The sequence below is a fragment of the Rutidosis leptorrhynchoides genome, chromosome 11 (assembly GCF_046630445.1).
Source record: "Rutidosis leptorrhynchoides isolate AG116_Rl617_1_P2 chromosome 11, CSIRO_AGI_Rlap_v1, whole genome shotgun sequence".
NCBI lineage: Eukaryota > Viridiplantae > Streptophyta > Magnoliopsida > Asterales > Asteraceae > Rutidosis > Rutidosis leptorrhynchoides.
Window position 1 is genome coordinate 189525884 of NC_092343.1, and position 23455 is coordinate 189549338.

A 23455-nucleotide genomic window follows, 5' to 3' on the forward strand; every position below is an offset into this window, starting at 1 on the left:
AGTGGCACCAAGAAAAAGATATCGTTAGATCATCTAAAGCAGCTAGAGCCGATTCTAGCCATGACTTAGATTCCATTTCTGTAAAGATAGATGCTGTCGAGAGACGAATGGAAAAGATGACTAAAGATATCCACTCAATACGAATTAGTTGTGAGCAGTGTGGAGGACCACATTTGACAAAAGATTGTCTCAGTATTGAACTAACAATGGAACAAAGAGAGAATGTTTCATATCTAAACCAAAGGCCTGGAAATAATTATCAGAATAATTATCAACCGCCAAGACCGACCTACAATCAAAACCAGAATTATAATCAAAATATTCCATACAACAACCAACAAGGTCCTAGCAATCAACAAGTATCCAATAATACTTACAACCAGCAAAGACCTAATTTTCAAAACAAACCACCACAAACCGATGATAAAAAGCCGAATTTAGAAGATATGATGACAAAGCTAGTTGAAACTCAAACGCAGTTTTTCACATCTCAGAAACAAACTAATGAACAAAATGCTCAAGCATTTAGAAATCAACAAGCTTCTATTCAAAATTTGGAACAAGAAGTAAGTAACCTAGCAAGGTTAATAGGTGAAAGAAAACCGGGAAGTTTACCTAGTGATACAAATGCTAACCCTCGGAATGAAACAGCTAAAGCCATTACCACAAGAAGTGGTACAACACTTAAACCACCTGAAATACCTGTAACTTCTGATGAAGCTATTCCTACTCCACAAGAACCACAACCTGATCAAGATAAGGAAAAAGAACCGGTAATTGAAAAGGTTAATGAAGATAACATAGTTAAGGCTAAACCTTATGTTAAACCATACCAACCACCACTTCCTTACCCAAGTAAAATGAAAAAAGAAAAACTTGAAGCTGAGCAATCCAAATTCTTGGATATGTTTAAACAGATAAATGTAAATCTTCCTTTCATTGATGTGATTTCAGGAATGCCTAGATATGCTAAATTCTTGAAAGATCTAATCACGAATAGAAAGAAAATGGAAGAACTCTCGGCTGTTACTATGAATGCTAATTGTTCTGCAGTACTGTTGAATAAGATACCAGAAAAATTATCTGATCCAGGAAGTTTCACAATTCCATGTTTTCTGGGTAGTCTTAGTTCAATAGAAGCATTAGCAGACTTAGGTGCTAGTATAAATTTAATGCCGTATTCACTATACACTAAACTAGACCTTGGAGAATTGAAACCAACAAGAATAAGTATACAACTAGCCGATCGATCAATAAAATATCCTAGAGGGATAATGGAGAACATGCTAGTTAAAGTTGGTACTTTAGTATTTCCAGTAGATTTTGTTGTTCTGGACATGGAAGAAGATTCTCAAGTTCCTCTCATATTAGGAAGACCATTCTTAAACACGGCTAAAGCAATGATAGACGTGTTTGGTAAAAAATTGACCCTAAGTATAGAGGACTAGAGTGTTACCTTTTCAGTTGATAGAGCAATGCAACAACCGCAATCTGCAGATGATACATGTTATTATATTCAAACTATAGATTCACATGCAGAATTGTTAGAAGAATTTCCAGAATTACAAGGAACAGGAGAACGTTCTTTAGGAGAAGGAACCGAACCAATTGATGAAGCTGAAATGTTAGCTACACTAATAGCTAATGGATATGAACCAACAACAGAAGAAATTCAAATGCTAAAAGAAGAAGACAGATATCGATATAAATCATCAATAGAAGAACCACCGACATTAGAGTTAAAGCCACTTCCAAACCATTTGAAATACGCTTATTTACATGGTGAATCTGAATTACCTGTAATAATATCGTCTTCTCTTACTGAAAATGAAAAATCACAACTCATTTCTGTGTTGAAAGCTCATAAACCAGCTATTGCATGGAAGATTCATGATATTAAAGGAATAAGTCCTTCGTATTGCACACATAAAATCCTTATGGAAGAAGGTCATAAAACGTATGTGCAACGCCAACGAAGACTAAATCCTAATATGCAAGATGTTGTTAAAAAAGAAATAATTAAACTACTAGATGCAGGTTTAATTTATCCAATTTCTGATAGTCCATGGGTAAGCCCAGTTCAATGCGTGCCTAAGAAGGGTGGCATAACTGTCATTACAAATGAGAAAAATGAGCTTATTCCTACTAGGACTGTAACAGGATGGCGTGTATGTATTGATTATAGAAAATTAAATGACGCCACCAGAAAAGATCACTTTCCCTTACCTTTTATTGATCAAATGTTGGAAAGATTAGCCGGAAATAGTTACTATTGTTTTCTTGATGGTGTTTCCGGATATTTTCAAATTCCAATAGCACCCGAAGATCAAGAGAAAACCACATTCACGTGCCCTTATGGTACTTTTGCTTACAAACGCATGCCATTTGGACTTTGCAACGCCCCTGCAACCTTTCAAAGGTGCATGATGGAGATTTTTCACGACATGATAGAAGAATGCATGGAAGTTTTCATGGATGACTTTTCAATCTTCGGTGATACTTTTGAATCATGTCTAGTTAATCTGGAACGAATGCTTATTAGATGCGAACAATCAAATCTAGTACTTAACTGGGAGAAATGCCATTTCATGGTTAAAGAAGGCATCGTTCTTGGTCATAAAATTTCAAAGGAAGGAATTGAAGTGGATAGAGCTAAAGTAGATGTAATTGCTAAACTTCCACATCCCACCAATGTTAGAGGAGTTAGGAGTTTTCTAGGGCATGCCGGTTTTTACCGACGTTTCATAAAAGATTTTTCTAAAATTGCCACTCCTATGAATAAACTCCTAGAAAAAGATGCTCCATTCATCTTTTCAGATGAATGCATCAAATCTTTTAATATTCTTAAAGAGAAACTCACTAATGCGCCGATCATGGTAACACCAAATTAGAATCTACCGTTTGAACTTATGTGCGATGCAAGTGATTTTGCAATGGGAGTCGTTTTAGGACAAAGGATTGAAAAATGATTTCAACCTATATATTATGCTAGTAAGATGTTACAAGGAGCACAAACGAATTACACAACTACTGAAAAAGAACTCCTTGCTATTGTCTTTGCTTTTGACAAATTTCGTTCATATCTCGTTCTAGCAAAAACGGTGGTCTATACCGACCATTCTGCTCTTAGATACCTATTTTCGAAACAAGATGCCAAACCAAGATTAATCCGTTGGATCTTACTCTTACAAGAGTTCGATATTGAAATCCGAGATAAAAGATGTAGTGACCCGAACTTTTCCATGTTTATATATATATTAAATGAAATTGTTATTTACATGATTAAGTGTTTCCAACATGTTAAGCAATCAAACTTGTTAAGACTTGATTAATTGAAATAGGTTTCATATAGACAATTGACCACCCAAGTTGACCTGTGATTCACGAACGTTAAAACTTGTAAAAACTATACGATGACATATATATGGTTATATATATAGTTAACATGATTTTATTATATGTATGTATCTCATTAGGTATTTTAACAATGAGTTATATACATAAAAATGAGACTATTAATTTAAGAAACTCGAAAACGATATATATAACGATTATCGTTATAACAACGTCTTACTAGGTACATATGAATCATATTAAGATATTGATACACTTGGTTAATTATGTTAAATGATAAGTAAATATATTATTAAGTGTATTAACAATGAAATACATATGTAAAAATAAGACTACTAACTTAATGATTTCGAAACGAGACATATATGTAACGATTATCGTTGTAACGACATTTAACTGTATATATATCATACTAAGATATATTATATATCATAATATCATGATAATATAGCAATTTAACATCTCATTTGTTATAATAAACAATGGGTTAACAACATTCAACAAGATCGTTAACCTAAAGGTTTCAAAACAACATTTACATGTAACGACTAACGATGACTTAACGACTCAGTTAAAATGTATATACATGTAGTGTTTTAATATGTATTCATACACTTTTGAAAGACTTCAAGACACTTATCAAAATACTTCTACTAAACAAAAATTCTTACAATTACATCCTCGTTCAGTTTCATCAACAATTCTACTCGTATGCACCCGTATTCGTACTCGTACAATACACAGCTTTTAGATGTATGTACTATTAGTATATACACTCCAATGATCAGCTCTTAGCAGCCCATGTGAGTCACTTAACACATGTGGGAACCATCATTTGGCAACTAGAATGAAATATCTCATAAAATTACAAAAATATGAGTAATCATTCATGACTTATTTACATGAAAACAAAATTACATATCCTTCATATCTAATCCATACACCAACGACCAAAAACACCTACAAACACTTTCATTCTTTAATTTTCTTCATCTAATTTATCTCTCTCAAGTTCTATCTTCAAGTTCTAAGTGTTCTTCATAAATTCCAAAAGTTCTAGTTTCATAAAATCAAGAATACTTCCAAGATTGCAAGTTTACTTCCAAGTTTTCTAAATCCATTCCAAGTAATCATCCAAGATCAAGAAACCTTTGTTACTTACAGTAGGTTATCTTTCTAATACAAGGTAATAATCATATTTAAACTTTAATTCAATTTCTATAACTATAACAATCTTATTTCGAGTGGAAATCTTACTTGAAATTGTTTTCGTGTCATGATTCTGCTTCAAGAACTTTCAAGCCATTCAAGGATCCTTTGAAGCTAGATCTATTTTTCTCATTTCCAATAGGTTTATACAAGGAACTTGAGGTAGTAATGATGTTCATAACATCATTCAATTCATACATATAAAGCTATCTTATTCGAAGGTTTAAACTTGTAATCACTAGAACATAGTTTAGTTAATTCTAAACTTGTTCGCAAATAAAAGTTAATCCTTCTAACTTGACTTTTAAAATTAACTAAACACATGTTCTATATCTATATGATATGCTAACTTAATGATTTAAAACCTGAAAACACGAAAAACACCGTAAAACCGAATTTACGCCGTCGTAGTAACACCGCGGGCTATTTTGGGTTAGTTAATTAAAAACTATGATAAACTTTGATTTAAAAGTTGTTATTCTAGGAAAATGATTTTTATTATGAACAAGAAACTATATCCAAAAATTATGGTTAAACTCAAAGTGGAAGTATGTTTTCTAAAATGGTCATCTAGACGTCGTTCTTTCGACTGAAATGACTACCTTTACAAAAACGACTTGTAACTTATTTTTCTGACTATAAACCTATACTTTTTCTGTTTAGATTCATAAAATAGAGTTCAATATGAAACCATAGCAATTTGATTCACTCAAAACGGATTTAAAATGAAGAAGTTATGGGTAAAACAAGATTGGATAATTTTTCTCATTTTAGCTACTTGAAAATTGGTAACAAATCTATTCCAACCATAACTTAATCAACTTGTATTGTATATTATGTAATATTGAGATACCATAGACAAGTATACAATGTTTTGACCTATCATGTCGACACATCTATATATATTTCGGAACAACCATAGACACTCTATATGTGAATGTTGGAGTTAGCTATACAGGGTTGAGGTTGATTCCAAAATATATATAGTTTGAGTTGTGATCAATACTGAGATACGTATACACTGGGTCGTGGATTGATTCAAGATAATATTTATCGATTTATTTCTGTACATCTAACTGTGGGCAACTAGTCGTAGGTTACTAACGAGGACAACTGACTTAATAAACTTAAAACATCAAAATATATTAAAAGTGTTGTAAATATATTTTGAACATACTTTGATATATATGTATATATTGTTATAGGTTCGTGAATCAACCAGTGGCCAAGTCTTACTTCCCGACGAAGTAAAAATCTGTGAAAGTGAGTTATAGTCCCACTTTTAAAATCTAATATTTTTGGGATGAGAATACATGCAGGTTTTATAAATGATTTACAAAATAGCACAAGTCCGTGAAACTACATTCTATGGTTAAATTATCGAAATCGAATATGCCCCTTTTTATTAAGTCTGGTAATCTAAGAATTAGGGAACCGACAACCTAATTGACGCGAATCCTAAAGATAGATCTATTGGGCCTAACAAACCCCATCCAAAGTATCGGATGCTTTAGTACTTCGAAATTTATATCATATCCGAAAGGTGTCCCGAAATGATGGGAATATTCTTATATATGCATCTTGTTAATGTCGGTTACCAGGTGTTCACCATATGAATGATTTTTATCTCTATGTATGGGATGTGTATTGAAATATGAAAATGGTGTTTCGGACCGATTCACTGGTAAGTGCTTCAGGTTCATCGCCAAGAGGGCAATGTGGTGGATGGAAGGGATCACCTTCTTCTTGTCTCCAATTATTGAAGAGGCTACGAACCCATCCCCAATTCATCCAGAATAGATGATGACTAATTGGTTGATCCATTCCGGTCACACTGCTTTCGGAACTTGAGTGGGATTCCATTTCGAAATCCGAGGGACTTGAATTAATGACGAATTCCATTTCGTACGATTGAATAAAGAATTTTTCGATATGAAATGATTTTCCAGCTATCGGGTGGTATTCTAATTATATAGAGCAAAAGGTTTCATAGATTACGGAGGAATTTACGGAATATGTCAGGCAAAGTTTACAGTAACAGATACGCTAAGATATGAATTAGCAGATACGCTAAGATATGAATTTTGTCTATACACTATTCATGAAATCAATGCAGTAAGACGTGTCTAGACTAAGAATGATAAGCAGGCAATTTCCGACAAAAATTATAAGCAAAACTTTTGACATGCAGACACGGTCGAAGTCCAGGCTCGCTAATGCATCTTAACAACTATCAGTTAGACACACTAATGCAAGACCTGGTTCGCTAAGACCACCGCTCTGATACCAACTAAAAGGACCCGTTCATATACATTATAAACGATTCACAATAGTTGATTACATCGCGAGGTATTTGACCTCTATATGATACATTTTACAAACATTGCATTCGTTTTTAAAAGACAAACTTTCTTTACAACGAAAACTGACGGTATGCACACCATTTCATAATACATCCAACTATAATTGACTTAATAATAATCTTGATGAACTCAATGACTTGAATGCAACGTCTTTCAAAATATGCCATGAATGACTCCAAGTAATATCCTTAAAATGAGCTAATGCACAGCGGAAGATTTCTTTAATACCTGAGAATAAACATGCTTTAAAGTGTCAACCAAAAGGTTGGTGAGTTCATTAGTTTATCATAATCCATTATTTCCGTAATAGTAATAGACCACAAGATTTCAGTTTCTATAAATATTCGTACACTCGCAAGTGTATAAAAGTATTCTATAAGTTGTAGTGTGACGACCCAGAAATTTCCGACTAAATTTAAACTTTATCTTTATATTATTCTGACACGATAAGCAATGTTTGTTAAGTTAAATCTCAAGAATTTTAAACTATGTTTATACATTCATTTAAACCTCGACCAAATTCCAATGATTCACGAACCATTAAATGAACATATATGAATATGTATGTATATGTGTATATATTATAAATTGAAAATGTCAAAAAAGTATTTAAACGTATAATGCTTTACATGAACGTATTTGTTTCAATATGATTATCGACGAAATTAAAAAAAATATATATTAGATGCTTGAATTATCAGAAACATTGAATTATGATTACAAGTCTCTGTTGAGAGGTCCACTATGATTGAGAAAATCTATTCCTTTTAACGATATTCGGAATAATTTGTAAAGCTATTTATAAATAAAAACAAAAAGTGTCATTTACGAAAGTTAGACAAAAGTTAGTGGAGAATTGGTTTTCATAATATTCTATTAATCTATTTTCAAACGTACAAAAACGTTTTCAGTTTAAAAAGAACTTTATTATTAAAATATATATAACTTTTATAAATATCTAGAATTACTTTTGACAACTCATTACTTAACCAGTATAATAAATATAATGATATTTATATTTTATTTCATTAAATATATATAATGATTTAAATTAATATTATATATATTTATACGCGTATTATACATACATAGTTTTTATACTTTTACTATAATTTAACTTTACCTTTACTTTACTTTAACTTTAATAATTCACTTTAATAATTCATACTTTAATAATTCACTTTAATAATTCATACTTTAATAATTCACTTTAATAATTCATACTTTAATAATTCACTTTAATAATTCATACTTTAATAATTCACTTTAATAATTCATACTTTAATAATTCACTTTAATAATTCATACTTTAATAATTCACTTTAATAATTCAAAAATCTATTATAAATAGAATTCAATAGGTTTCATTATTTCATAGAAACTTGAAAATATATTTCTCTAAACTCTCTCAATCGATTTACATATATATATATATATATATATATATATATATATATATATATATATATATATATATATATATATATATATATATATATATATATATATATATATATTTGCTCTGTATTATTTCAAGATATTATTAGTATACATAAAATATTACGACGGAGTGATGTCCGAGTGATTTCAAAATAGTTTTTTTGAATGAGTCGAAGCTAAGGAAATTATGGGTTATAGCTATGGAGGTGATGGGTATGGTTCATGGGTATGCTCGTGAGGTCAATCTAGTGTTTATCATCTCCGTTGCGTCTACGTACTTTCCTGCAATATTAAATCTCAATATTGATACGTTCGTGAATCCGAGGCCAACCTTGCACTTGTTAAATGACGTTATATGTATTTTTACTACGAAATACAGTATGGTGAGTTTCATTTGCTCCCTTTTTAATTGCTTTTGCAATATATATTTTTGGGCTGAGAATACATGCGCTGCTTTTATAAATGTTTTACGAAATAGAGACAAGTGATCAAAAATGATAATTCTGCGGATTGATGTGCTAGGTAATTTAGTTACATGTTATAAGAGCATGTGAGCGCGAATCCTAAAGATAGATCTATCGGGCTTAACACCCCCATCCTGTAGGCTGCACTAGACATAAGAGCTAGTGGGCGGATATTTAGTACTTCGAGGATTATTTATACACTTGCGAGTGTACGTATCCATCTTTGTGAAGATGACTTATTATATTATTGGTAAGGTTGGTTACTGAGGCCTCAACATAAGCAGAACGGTTTTATACACTTGCGAGTGTACATATATTTATAAACGGAAATCTTGTGGTCTATTAATATATTGAAATGATTGTTATGATAAACCTATGAACTCACCAACCTTTTGGTTGACACTTTAAAGCATGTTTATTCTCAGGTATTAAAGAAATCTTCCGCTGTGCATTAGCTCATTTTAAGGATATTACTTGGAGTCATTCATGGCATATTTTGAAAGACGTTGCATTCTAGTCATTGAGTTCATCAAGATTATTTTTAAGTCAATTATAGTTGGATGTATTATGAAATGGTATGCATGCCGTCAACTTTCGTTGTAAAGAAAGTTTGTCTTTTAAAAACGAATGTAATGTTTGTAAAATGTATCATATAGAGGTCAAATACCTCGCGATGTAATCAACTATTATGAATCGTTTATAATGTATATGAACGGGTCATTTCAGTTGGTATCAGAGCGGTGGTCTTAGCGAACCAGGTCTGCATTAGTGTGTCTAACTGATAGTCGTTAGGATGCATTAGTGAGTCTGGACTTCGATCGTGTCTGCATGTCAAAAGTTTTGCTCATCATTCTTGTCAGAAATTACTTGCATATCATTCTTAGTCTAGACACATCTTATTGCATTGAATGCATGAATAGTGTATAGACAAAATTCATATCTTAGCGTATCTGCTAATTCATATCTTAACGTATCTGTTACTGTAAATTTTTCCTGACATATTCCGTAAATTCCTCCGTAACCTACGAAATCTTTTGCGCTATATATATAGATATTCTATGTAATTAGAATACCACCCGATAGCCGAAAAATCATTTCATATCGAAAAATCCTTTATTCAATCGAACGAAATGGAATTCGTCATTAGTTCAAGTCCCTCGAATTCCTATATGGAATCCCACTCAAGCTCCGAAAGCAGTGTGACCGGAATGGATCAACCAATTAGCCATCATCTATTCTGGATGAATTGGGGATAGGTTCGTAGCCTCCTCAATAATTGGAGACAAGAAGAAGATGATCCCTTCCATCCACCACATTGCCCTCTTGGCGATGAACCTGAAGCACTTACCGGCGAACCGGTCTGAAACACCATTTGCTCTCTCATTTTCAGAGTATCTCGTCATGATTATATACTACATCAAATTCTAGATTTTATTTATCCGCTCGTCCGAACCGACAATCACCCCGGTGTAACAGAAGAAGTCAACGCGCTTCGCGCTCGAGTAGTGGCTTTAGAGAATATGGTGCAAGGGTTACAAACACCAACAAATAACGAAGTATTAATTCATAATTTCAATTTTATTGAATAAATACTCCGTAGAAGTTATGTAATTTCTAAAGTCTTTAGGGATTATTCAGTTCTAGTTTCAACCGTAAATCAAATGAGTTTAATTTAATATTAACTCATTAAATCTATGTTACATCTGAAGAAAATATGCACATATATATTTTCATAAAGACTGTAATAAAATTCTGTTGTACAAAATATTAATTGTGAAAAAAAAAAAATTAACGGGTAGGTAATACCCGAGAGATATATAAATTCACAATTAATATGTTACATTTTTCGAATCTGATTAAGCAAATCATCAACTATACTCCCAAAATCTCACAACAATATACATTCTTGTATAGTAATCAAAACAACCATTCTCACCCAAATTTGATTACGCATTCTGATTTTGACAAATCAAAATCCAAGTCATGATTTAACAGAAGACATCACTCTTAGATTCCTACATCTTTCAAAGCTATACTTTGACTTCAAAACTGTGTTAGAATATCATATGTATATTAACGATTACAAACTGTGTTCAAACTCTCCGAAGTTTTCGAAGACACTTCAAACAATGAACAATCGAGATGATGATCCAACCACATATTACCCATATTTATGTACCAAAAAAGCTCTCGAAGCCAAAGTTATAGTTCAACACGTATCCGTGTCAGACCCTTTGGCATTTATTAGCTAAAATGACTTTTCAATTCTTTTTCAAAGTAGACAGTTTTGTCACAGCTCCAGCAAGTCAACTTCGACTTTTCAGTCGGACTAGTCTTATTATAACCTCGATAGATACGTTGCCCTTTCACCAACGTTACCGGGGAATCGTTTATATTCACCACATTAGCAATAAACTTACCAACAACTTCACTGATCTTTGACTTTCCAAAAAAAAAAAAAAATCATTATAATTATCGAAACCCTATCATATATTTATTCGTACCTTATAACAAGAATTGCCATACCAATTATTGAGAATCAACAATCAGTATTTTGAAACCTCGCAGCATGTCTACATCAACAATTACATATACACACAACGTCTACCTCCAAGACTTACATTCTTTGAATGAGAAATTTCTGAAAAACACCCTAAACTGCGAACCAGTTCTCGAAATTTTGAAAAATGCTGATGAAGCAACAAAACTGTAAACGACCTTAACAGTAAAAAGTTGGATTATAAAGGATAGTATATTGGCAAAGCTCAGAAAAAGAGAAGCTTTAGAACTGGAAAACGGATTGAGCAAAGTATGAAGGAGGCTGTGGACAAATCATAAAGGCTGAACCTGCCTTCAAAGGATCCAAATGATTCATTACTTGCTGAAGTCATTAACGAATACCTTGCTCCTAACTCTAAACCCCTGCGGACAATATCCTTCATCATCCTCTGATATTAGACATTCTAAGATATCATCGTATCTTTCATTATAAATATCATCCATACTTCTGAAGATATTTTTATAATTATTCTTATCTGAAATCATTTACCTCTTCGCGCTATCTGTATTATATCATAAAGGAAACTATTTTAGTTTCTAAATTCTGAAACATTCGAGTTTAAAATAGGAATATTCTTGAAGAAGTGTTGGGAGCTGAAGCATGAGTTAGTATAATATAATGACACTTAATTAACGTGATTATATTACAATAATTCATGCTGAGTTTCTAAATGGAACATGATGATTCACAGATCATAACGTCATCATATGCTATGTTACACGACTCTTGTATTCTATTTAATCTCTAAAAATATCAAGAATATATTTTCTTGATGATTCGGTCTTTTCAGGGTATTTTGGTAAATTAACAAATCAAGATCGTGTCATTACAATTTCCTTCCTAGAATATTAACAATGTTCATTTTGAAATTTATATCTGCGAATTCTGGACCATTACAAGCGGTGCTTAATCGCAAGAAGAAGAAACGAAAGGACAAAGCTCTGAACTAGAAATGGGAGTATAAATCATAGCAAATAGAAGAGAGCATTAACTGTGGATGACAATGATTATAGAAGAAGCAAGGACTTTGAAATATAAGGGAAGATATAAAACCCAACAACAACCCAGAAATCACAAACCGTATATATCAATGCATATAGCAATATAAAGACACGGGAGAACTAAAAACACTATAAAACCAAGAGTATAGTAGAAGTAAATAGATTCTTCCGGAGGCAGATGAAAAAGAAGAATGACAGATATGAAAGTGAGGAGTATATCGAGAATCAGTACTGGATGAAGCATATTGACAAATACTTTAAAATATGAGTTGAGGGAGAAAGAATAGAAGGTGTGAGTTGTAAGGAAACGAAGGAGGTGGATTTATAGTGAAATACCTGACAGAGAAATCAAGATGGATTATCGTATTAATTCGAAGAGAATCATAATCTCCTTAATCACCGAAGCATCAAATCCAACATAGATTACAAAGATTTTCTTTAAATTCGGAGATCAATTGTGATGACGTCAAAAGATATGACGAATCACTATAATCTTATTTCCTTCATTTACAATAACTTCCCTCATACGCTTCGAGTAATCGAATTATTTTATCCATACTTCTTAGACATGATAAAACTTTATAATCGTCATAATAACATTCTCATTGTTAGTCATGACGACCTCTATCAAATTTCGGGGACGAAATTTCTTTAACGGGTAGGTACTGTGACGACCCAGAAATTTCCGACTAAATTTAAACTTTATCTTTATATTATTCTGACACGATAAGCAATGTTTGTTAAGTTAAATCTCAAGAATTTTAAACTATGTTTATACATTCATTTAAACCTCGACCAAATTCCAATGATTCACGAACCATTAAATGAACATATATGAATATGTATGTATATGTGTATATATTATAAATTGAAAATGTCAAAAAAGTATTTAAACGTATAATGCTTTACATGAACGTATTTGTTTCAATATGATTATCGACGAAATTAAAAAAATATATATTAAATGCTTGAATTATCAGAAACATTGAATTATGATTACAAGTCTCTGTTGAGAGGTCCACTATGATTGAGAAAATCTATTCCTTTTAACGATATTCGGAATAATTTGTAAAGCTATTTATAAATAAAAACAAAAAGTGTCATTTACGAAAGTTAGACAAAAGTTAGTGGAGAATTGGTTTCCATAATATTCTATTAATCTATTTTCAAACGTACAAAAACGTTTTCAGTTTAAAAAGAACTTTATTATTAAAATATATATAACTTTTATAAATATCTAGAATTACTTTTGACAACTCATTACTTAACCAGTATAATAAATATAATGATATTTATATTTTATTTCATTAAATATATATAATGATTTAAATTAATATTATATATATTTATACGCGTATTATACATACATAGTTTTTATACTTTTACTATAATTTAACTTTACCTTTACTTTACTTTAACTTTAATAATTCACTTTAATAATTCATACTTTAATAATTCACTTTAATAATTCATACTTTAATAATTCACTTTAATAATTCATACTTTAATAATTCACTTTAATAATTCATACTTTAATAATTCACTTTAATAATTCATACTTTAATAATTCACTTTAATAATTCATACTTTAATAATTCACTTTAATAATTCAAAAATCTATTATAAATAGAATTCAATAGGTTTCATTATTTCATAGAAACTTGAAAATATATTTCTCTAAACTCTCTCAATCGATTTACATATATATATATATATATATATATATATATATATATATATATATATATATATATATATATATATATATATATATATATATATATATATATATATATATATATATATATATTTGCTCTGTATTATTTCAAGATATTATTAGTATACATAAAATATTACGACGGAGTGATGTCCGAGTGATTTCAAAATAGTTTTTTTGAATGAGTCGAAGCTAAGGAAATTATGGGTTATAGCTATGGAGGTGATGGGTATGGTTCATGGGTATGCTCGTGAGGTCAATCTAGTGTTTATCATCTCCGTTGCGTCTACGTACTTTCCTGCAATATTAAATCTCAATATTGATACGTTCGTGAATTCGAGGCCAACCTTGCACTTGTTAAATGACGTTATATGTATTTTTACTACGAAATACAGTATGGTGAGTTTCATTTGCTCCCTTTTTAATTGCTTTTGCAATATATATTTTTGGGCTGAGAATACATGCACTGCTTTTATAAATGTTTTACGAAATAGAGACAAGTGATCAAAAATGATAATTCTGCGGATTGATGTGCTAGGTAATTTAGTTACATGTTATAAGAGCATGTGAGAGCGAATCCTAAAGATAGATCTGTGATGACCCGGAAAATTTCGACTTATTTAAACCAATTCTCTATACGATTTATTATTTTGACACGTTAAATAAAGTCTGTTAGATTGAGTCTAAAAAATTTTAGAACTGTTTCATATATACAATTACCGTTGACTACTCTCGACGATTCATGAACAATTATATGTATGTATATATATATGTACAAGTAAAAACGACTTTCCTACAGTAAAATACTATTTACTACAGTAAAATACTATTTGCTACAGTGAAACCGTATTTTGCTACAGTGCTACAGTGAAAACGACTTTGCTACAGTGATTTGCTACAGTAAAACACTATTTGCTACAGTAAAGACTATTTGCTACAGTAAACACTATTTGCTACAGTAAATACTATTTGATGTCGACGAACTAGCAAACAAAACGGGAAAGGCGGCCATGCGATCGCATGGCAAAAACACTGAAAACTCATGCGATCGCATGAGCTACAGTAAATCGTAAAGTACTATAAATACGCAGTTTGTTCGACGATAATTTTTCACACATAAATCTCTCAATATTAATATTTATATTATAATTATAATTTTAAATTTAAGTTTAATAATAATAAGATATATACGAGGGTGTTTTTAATTCGGGTTTCAAACCGCTTTAAGCTAAGGAAATATTAGGTATTATTCGGGGTATTGTTCTTGAATCCAAGGCCAACCATACAGTCATCTACCATCATTACGTCTACGCAATTTGCCTACAATATTGAATCGCAATATTGAACTGTGAGTTATAGTCTCCCTTTTTAAATACTTTAAATATTTTTGGGCTGAGAATACATGCAATTTATTTTAAACGCAATAAGACACAAGTACATACAAAATTCTACACTGAGTTAAACCGAAAATCCCTTAGCTTTGGTAACTAGTAGCTGCCAGTACATAGGATATGGACTGGTGGGCGCGAATAATTGTATATGGATCCATAGGGCTTGACATCCCCGTCCGAGCTAGAGCGCTAGCCTTTTAACGGACGTATGTTATTTGAGTTTAAGACACGTTGGTTTGCGTGTATTAAAACGAATGGGGTAATTATCACTATAGCGTTAAGTTTAGTTACCAAGGTGCTCTGTTACGTAGAATCTATTGATAAACTTTTGATGAAATCTTGTGGTCTATCTTTATATATGTTTATGACTCGAGCAATTAAACCTATAACTCACCAACATTCGTGTTGACTTTTTAGCATGTTTTATTCTCAGGTCCTTAGAATGCTTCCGCTGTGATGTGCTTGTTGCCTGCATGGAGTCTCTCATGCTTTGTACAAAGTTTATTGCATTCAAAATAAAACTGCGTTGTGTAATAAATAATTGGACTGTGATGTCAACCTGTAAATTAAAGACTTATGTATTTCGGGGTTTTGCTTATACCTAAGCACTCGCCCACATGTTTATAACTTTCTATGTTTAGAAAGTCACTTATTCTAATGAATGCAATATTTTATCAAAACGTATCATATAGAGGTCAAAACCTCACTGTGGAATCAATGATTAACGTGCCGCGTCAATAGCGATTTTGACGGGTCGTTACAGTTGGTATCCGAGCTTGAGGTCATAGGGAACCAGAAATTACATTAGTGTGTTTAACTGGTAATTGTTAGGATACATTAGTGAGTCTGGACTATGACCATATCTGTTGTTACTGATTTTTGCTTATTATTTGGTCAAAAACATTATATGTGATATATTTATATGCTAACGTAATTGTTGTTTCAATTATGTGATAGATGACTTCCTCTAATCCTATCATTTTGTACGACTCGGAATCGGACACTGAATCTATTCTATCCACAACTGAAAAGGGCGTTCCAATACCTATTAAAAAAGAAATTGTGTTAGCCGGGGAATCTCAACTCCCGGTAAACCCAGAGGAGGTTCCAGCTCCACCCAGTTTTAGTTTTCCGGAGCCACAGTATCGTTGGCATGGACCCATGATCCCTGGAGTAAACGAGGATCGTCCATTTCTAAACAAATTTGGACATTGGTCCAGATATACCGCCGACGGGCGGGTTGTACCGATTACGCCTGGCAGATTTCGGTTCATGACCACCGGTACATATTCTTGCAGTTCGTCATCATATTCTCCTACACATGACTCAGACAGTTCGTCATCAGACGAGATCAGTAAGGAGGAGGATTTCGCTAATGAAATAAAAGAGATCACTAAGGAGAAATTCCAACTTGCTATAGATAATAAAAACAACCACAATAATAAAATGCCCTTAATTATTAAAAAAGAACAGGACCATTCGATCCGTAACCACCCTTATTGTATTAAACCGACTGAGGAAACGGGTACCTCAAAACCCCAACTAAAAATAAAATACACTGCCAGAATGTCTGTCGGACCATGTGCACACAAACAATTGGCAGAGAGAACCAAATGGGAAGAAGTTTCTGATAGTTCTGAATGAACGACCTCGCAACCATAAATCTTCCATGCGCTATTTTATTGCTTATGTGTGCTACTCTATCTTGTTATGTAAAATAAGCATATGTAAAATATCAGTATTGTATGGTATTGTATTATTTTGGTTTATTAATAATAAATGCATGGAATGATTATTTGTATTATTACTACTTCTTATTATTATTATTACATAATAATGTAGTAACTCGCTATAATTTTTCATAGTGGAATATTATTAGGATTTTAGTAGTTAATTCCTTGTACTAGCTATTATGTATGAACTTAACAGGTAGGTAATACCCTAGAAATAATTATAAAATGCTAATAAGAAGAAAAGGCTTTTATAATAATCGGTTCATATTATTAATATGCTACGATTAACTATTGACAACTCATTTTACCTATAAAATTCTATATGATTAAATTATATCTGTTGTGTTTATTGAAGAAACATGTCTCAAATGTCGGATGCTGAGTTTGAACAACTAGTCGAGAAACGTGTGAATGAAAGAATTGCTGCAACCGAAGCAGCAAAAGCAACAGCCGAAGCAGCAGCCAAAGCAGCAGCCGTAAACACAAATTCACGAAACGGATGCTCATACAAAACTTTTCAAGGATGCAAACCACAGACGTTTAGTGGAACTGAGGGACCAGTCGGTCTAACCCGATGGTTTGAAAAGATGGAGTCCGTTTTAAAAATCAGTAATTGTGCGAATGGAGACAAGTCAAAGTATGCTTCGTGCACGTTGCAAGATGGTGCACTTACTTGGTGGAACAATTATGCTAAAGCAGAAGGAATAGATACGGCATATGATATCTCTTGGGAAGAACTGAAAAAGATGCTAATCGAGGAGTACTGTCCTCGAAACGAGATCAGAAAAATGGAATCGGAGTTACGTAATCTGAAGGTTATCGGCGCGAATCTCAATAACTATGAAAAGCGTTTCATGGAACTAGCCTTGTTGTGTCCCGAATTAGTGCCAAATGAGAAACGAAAGATAGAAATGTATATTGATGGTTTATCGATCAATATAAAAGGAAATGTTACATCGTCCAAACCAAATACGATGCAGGAGGCCATGACAATGGCACACCAACTCATGGACCAGATCACAGAGAGTTCGATTAAGGCACCAATTACCGAAGTCAAGACAACTGAAGGAAAGAGGAAATGGGAAGACTATAAGGGAAAAAGTACTCACCTGAAGAAACAAGAAACTTTTAAAGGTAAACAAGATGGGGCAACTGCAAGTCCAAACTATAAGGGACCTCATCCGTTCTGCAAAAGGTGTTACACACATCATGCAGGATATTGCCAAGTGGTCTGTGATAAGTGCAACAAGAAAGGACATGTGGCGAAAGATTGTTATGCCACCGTTTCTGAAGTAAAGACAAAATTGACCGATGTCAAGAAATGTTATGGATGCGGGAAGTCTGGTCACTTTATAAATCAATGCCCTGATAAGGAGAAGAACAAAGAACCCGCACGTGGGAGGGCATTTAATGTTAGTGCCAGTAAAGCACGTGAGGATCCTAATCTTGTCACGGGTACGTTTACCGTTAATAATCAACTAGCTTCTATTATGTTTGATACGGGTGCTGATAGAAGTTATATGTGTAAAGACTTTAGTTTTAAACTAAAATGTGCATCATTACCTCTAGACGATAAATATACTATTGAATTAGCTAATGGTAAACTGATAAAAGCCGATAAAATTTGCCATGGTTGCGAAATGAATCTCGCTGGTGAAACCTTCAAAATTGATTTGATACCCGTAGAATTAGGAAGTTTTGATGTAATCGTTGGCATGGACTGGATGTCCAAAACAAGAGCGGAAGTTGTTTGCGCTGAGAAAGCAATCCGCATCCCTCATAAGGATGAAACGTCATTAATGATTTATGGGGAGAAGAACAACTCAAAACTGAACTTTATCAGCTGTATGAAGGCCCAGAAACTTATAAGAAAAGGTTGTTATGCTATTCTGGCACACGTAAAGAAGATCGATACTGAAGAAAGAAGCATTGATGACATGCCGGTTGTAAGAGAATATCCCGGAGTATTTCCAGAAGAATTACCGGGGCTACCTCCACACAGATGTGTAGAATTCCAGATTGATCTCATACCAGGAGCTGCACCTGTAGCCCGATCTCCATATAGACTTGCACCTTCAGAAATGAAAGAATTACAAGACCAGTTGCAAGAATTATCGGACCGTGGATTTATTCGTCCTAGTTTTTCACCTTGGGGTGCTCCTATTCTGTTCGTCAAGAAGAAGGATGGATCTATGAGAATGTGCATAGATTACCGAGAATTAAACAAATTAACGATCAAGAATCGGTACCCATTACCGAGGATTGATGATTTGTTTGATCAATTGCAAGGATCAAGTGTTTATTCTAAGATTGATCTACGCTCCGGATATCATCAGCTGAGAGTAAAGGAAGAAGATGTTCCTAAAACAGCGTTCAGAACCCGTTACGGTCACTATGAATTTTTAGTCATGCCTTTTGGATTGACTAATGCTCCAGCAGTATTCATGGATCTAATGAATCGCATCTGTAGACCGTATTTAGACAAATTTGTCATTGTTTTTATCGACGACATATTGATTTACTCGAAGAACAAGGAAGAACATGAGCAACACTTAAGACTGGTACTAGAGATACTCAAGAAAGAAGAATTGTACGCAAAATTTTCGAAGTGTGATTTCTGGTTACAAGAAGTACAATTTTTGGGCCATGTTGTCAGTAAACATGGAATTAAAGTTGACCCCGCCAAGATCGAAGCCATTAGTAAATGGGAAATCCCGAAGACTCCAACACAAATTCGCCAATTCTTAGGTCTTGCTGGTTACTACCGAAGATTCATTCAAGATTTCTCTAGAATCGCCAAACCCTTAACTGCATTGACTCAAAAGGGAAAGAAGTATGATTGGTCCACAGAACAGGAATCCTCATTCCAGTTATTAAAGAAGAAGTTAACGTCTGCACCCATTTTGTCATTACCGGAAGGAAATGATGATTTCGTGATCTATTGTGATGCTTCACGCCAAGGTTTAGGATGTGTATTAATGCAACGCACAAAAGTCATCGCATATGCCTCACGACAACTAAAAATTCATGAAAAGAACTATACGACGCATGATTTAGAACTTGGAGCAGTAGTTTTTGCACTCAAAATATGGAGACACTATCTATATGGCACCAAGTGTATAGTGTACACTGACCATAAGAGTCTTCAGCATATTTTTGATCAAAAACAACTCAATATGAGGCAACGTCGCTGGGTAGAGTTGTTAAACGATTACGATTGTGAAATCCGTTACCACCCCGGAAAGGCTAATGTTGTAGCTGATGCCTTAAGTCGAAAAGAAAGAGTAAAACCTCTTAGGGTTCGAGCTTTGAATATTACAATTCGTACTGATCTCACAAAGCAAATTCAAGCAGCACAGTTAGAAGCTTTAAAAGAAGAAAACGAAAAAGGCGAAATGAGCAAAGGGTTAGAAAAACAACTTAAAGTAAAAGCCGATGGAACCCTGTATTTTGCTGGTAGGATATGGGTACCAAAACATGGTAACCTAAGGCAACTAGTACTGGATGAAGCACACAAAACGAGGTACTCAATTCACCCAGGAAATGGAAAAATGTACCACGATCTCAAGAAGTTTTATTGGTGGCCTAATATGAAAACAGAAATTGCTACTTATGTAAGCAAATGTTTAACGTGTGCAAAGGTCAAAGCTGAGCACCAAAAGCCGTCAGGATTACTGCAACAACCAGAAATTCCGCAGTGGAAATGGGAAAGAATAACCATGGATTTCATTACGAAATTGCCAAGGACTGCAAGTAGTCATGATACTATTTGGGTGATAGTTGATCGTCTAACTAAATCAGCTCACTTCCTACCAATAAAGGAGACAGACAGTATGGAGAAATTAGCACGCCTATATTTGAAGGAAGTAGTTTCCAGGCATGGTGTACCCATCTCTATCATATCTGATCGTGACACCCGATTCACATCACGTTTTTGGCAATCATTACAAAAAGCATTGGGAACTCGATTAGATATGAGCACCGCTTATCACCCACAGACAGATGGTCAAAGTGAAAGAACAATACAAACATTGGAAGACATGTTACGGGCATGCGTGATTGACTTTGGAACCAGTTGGGATCGACACTTACCGTTGGCAGAATTTTCATACAATAACAGCTATTATACGAGCATCAACGCAGCGCCATTTGAAGCACTTTACGGTAGAAAGTGCAGATCTCCTATCTGTTGGAGTGAAGTAGGAGAAAGACAACTTACTGGACCAGAAATTATTCATGAAACCACCGAAAAGATCATTCAAATACAACAGCGATTGAAAACGGCCATGAGTCGCCAAAAGAGTTATGCTGATGTAAGAAGAAAACCGCTAGAATTTCAAGTGGGCGACAAAGTCATGTTGAAAGTGTCACCCTGGAAAGGCGTTGTACGATTCGGTAAACGAGGAAAGCTAAGTCCTAGGTATGTGGGACCCTTTGAAATCACCGAAAGAATTGAAACAGTTGCTTATCGATTAAAGCTACCGCAAGAACTTAGTAGTGTTCACAACACATTTCACGTGTCAAATTTGAAGAAATGTTTAGCTGAAGAGGATGTCGTAATTCCTCTTGACGAAATACGAATCAATGATAAACTCCATTTTATCGAAGAACCTGTTGAAATCATGGACCGTGAGGTCAAACAATTAAAACAAAGCAAAATACCGATAGTTAGGGTTCGTTGGAACGCTAGACGAGGACCCGAGTTTACTTGGGAACGTGAGGATCAAATGAAGCAAAAGTATCCACATTTGTTCACTGATATCGCTCATAAAACAGGTACTACTCAAAATTTCGGGACGAAATTTTCTTTAACGGGGAGGTTATGTGATGACCCGGAAAATTTCGACTTATTTAAACCAATTCTCTATACGATTTATTATTTTGACACGTTAAATAAAGTCTGTTAGATTGAGTCTCAAAAATTTTAGAACTGTTTCATATATACAATTACCGTTGACTACTCTCGACGATTCATGAACCATTATATGTATGTATATATATATGTACAAGTAAAAACGACTTTCCTACAGTAAAATACTATTTACTACAGTAAAATACTATTTGCTACAGTGAAACCGTATTTTGCTACAGTGCTACAGTGAAAACGACTTTGCTACAGTGATTTGCTACAGTAAAACACTATTTGCTACAGTAAAGACTATTTGCTACAGTAAACACTATTTGCTACAGTAAACACTATTTGCTACAGTAAATACTATTTGATGTCGACGAACTAGCAAACAAAACGGGAAAGGCGGCCATGCGATCGCATGGCAAAAACACTGAAAACTCATGCGATCGCATGAGCTACAGTAAATCGTAAAGTACTATAAATACGCAGTTTGTTCGACGATAATTTTTCACACATAAATCTCTCAATATTAATATTTATATTATAATTATAATTTTAAATTTAAGTTTAATAATAATAAGATATATACGAGGGTGTTTTTAATTCGGGTTTCAAACCGCTTTAAGCTAAGGAAATATTAGGTATTATTCGGGGTATTGTTCTTGAATCCAAGGCCAACCATACAGTCATCTACCATCATTACGTCTACGCAATTTGCCTACAATATTGAATCGCAATATTGAACTGTGAGTTATAGTCTCCCTTTTTAAATACTTTAAATATTTTTGGGCTGAGAATACATGCAATTTATTTTAAACGCAATAAGACACAAGTACATACAAAATTCTACACTGAGTTAAACCGAAAATCCCTTAGCTTTGGTAACTAGTAGCTGCCAGTACATAGGATATGGACTGGTGGGCGCGAATAATTGTATATGGATCCATAGGGCTTGACATCCCCGTTCGAGCTAGAGCGCTAGCCTTTTAACGGACGTATGTTATTTGAGTTTAAGACACGTTGGTTTGCGTGTATTAAAACGAATGGGGTAATTATCACTATAGCGTTAAGTTTAGTTACCAGGGTGCTCTGTTACGTAGAATCTATTGATAAACTTTTGATGAAATCTTGTGGTCTATCTTTATATATGTTTATGACTCGAGCAATTAAACCTATAACTCACCAACATTCGTGTTGACTTTTTAGCATGTTTTATTCTCAGGTCCTTAGAATGCTTCCGCTGTGATGTGCTTGTTGCCGGCATGGAGTCTCTCATGCTTTGTACAAAGTTTATTGCATTCAAAATAAAACTGCGTTGTGTAATAAATAATTGGACTGTGATGTCAACCTGTAAATTAAAGACTTATGTAT

General features: G+C 33.4%; 1 pseudogene; it reads left to right on the top strand.

Moving 5' to 3' along the window:
* The window catches only part of LOC139877703 (protein N-terminal asparagine amidohydrolase-like), a 147213-nt pseudogene that overhangs the window by 13921 nt on the left and 109837 nt on the right, over positions 1-23455 (top strand).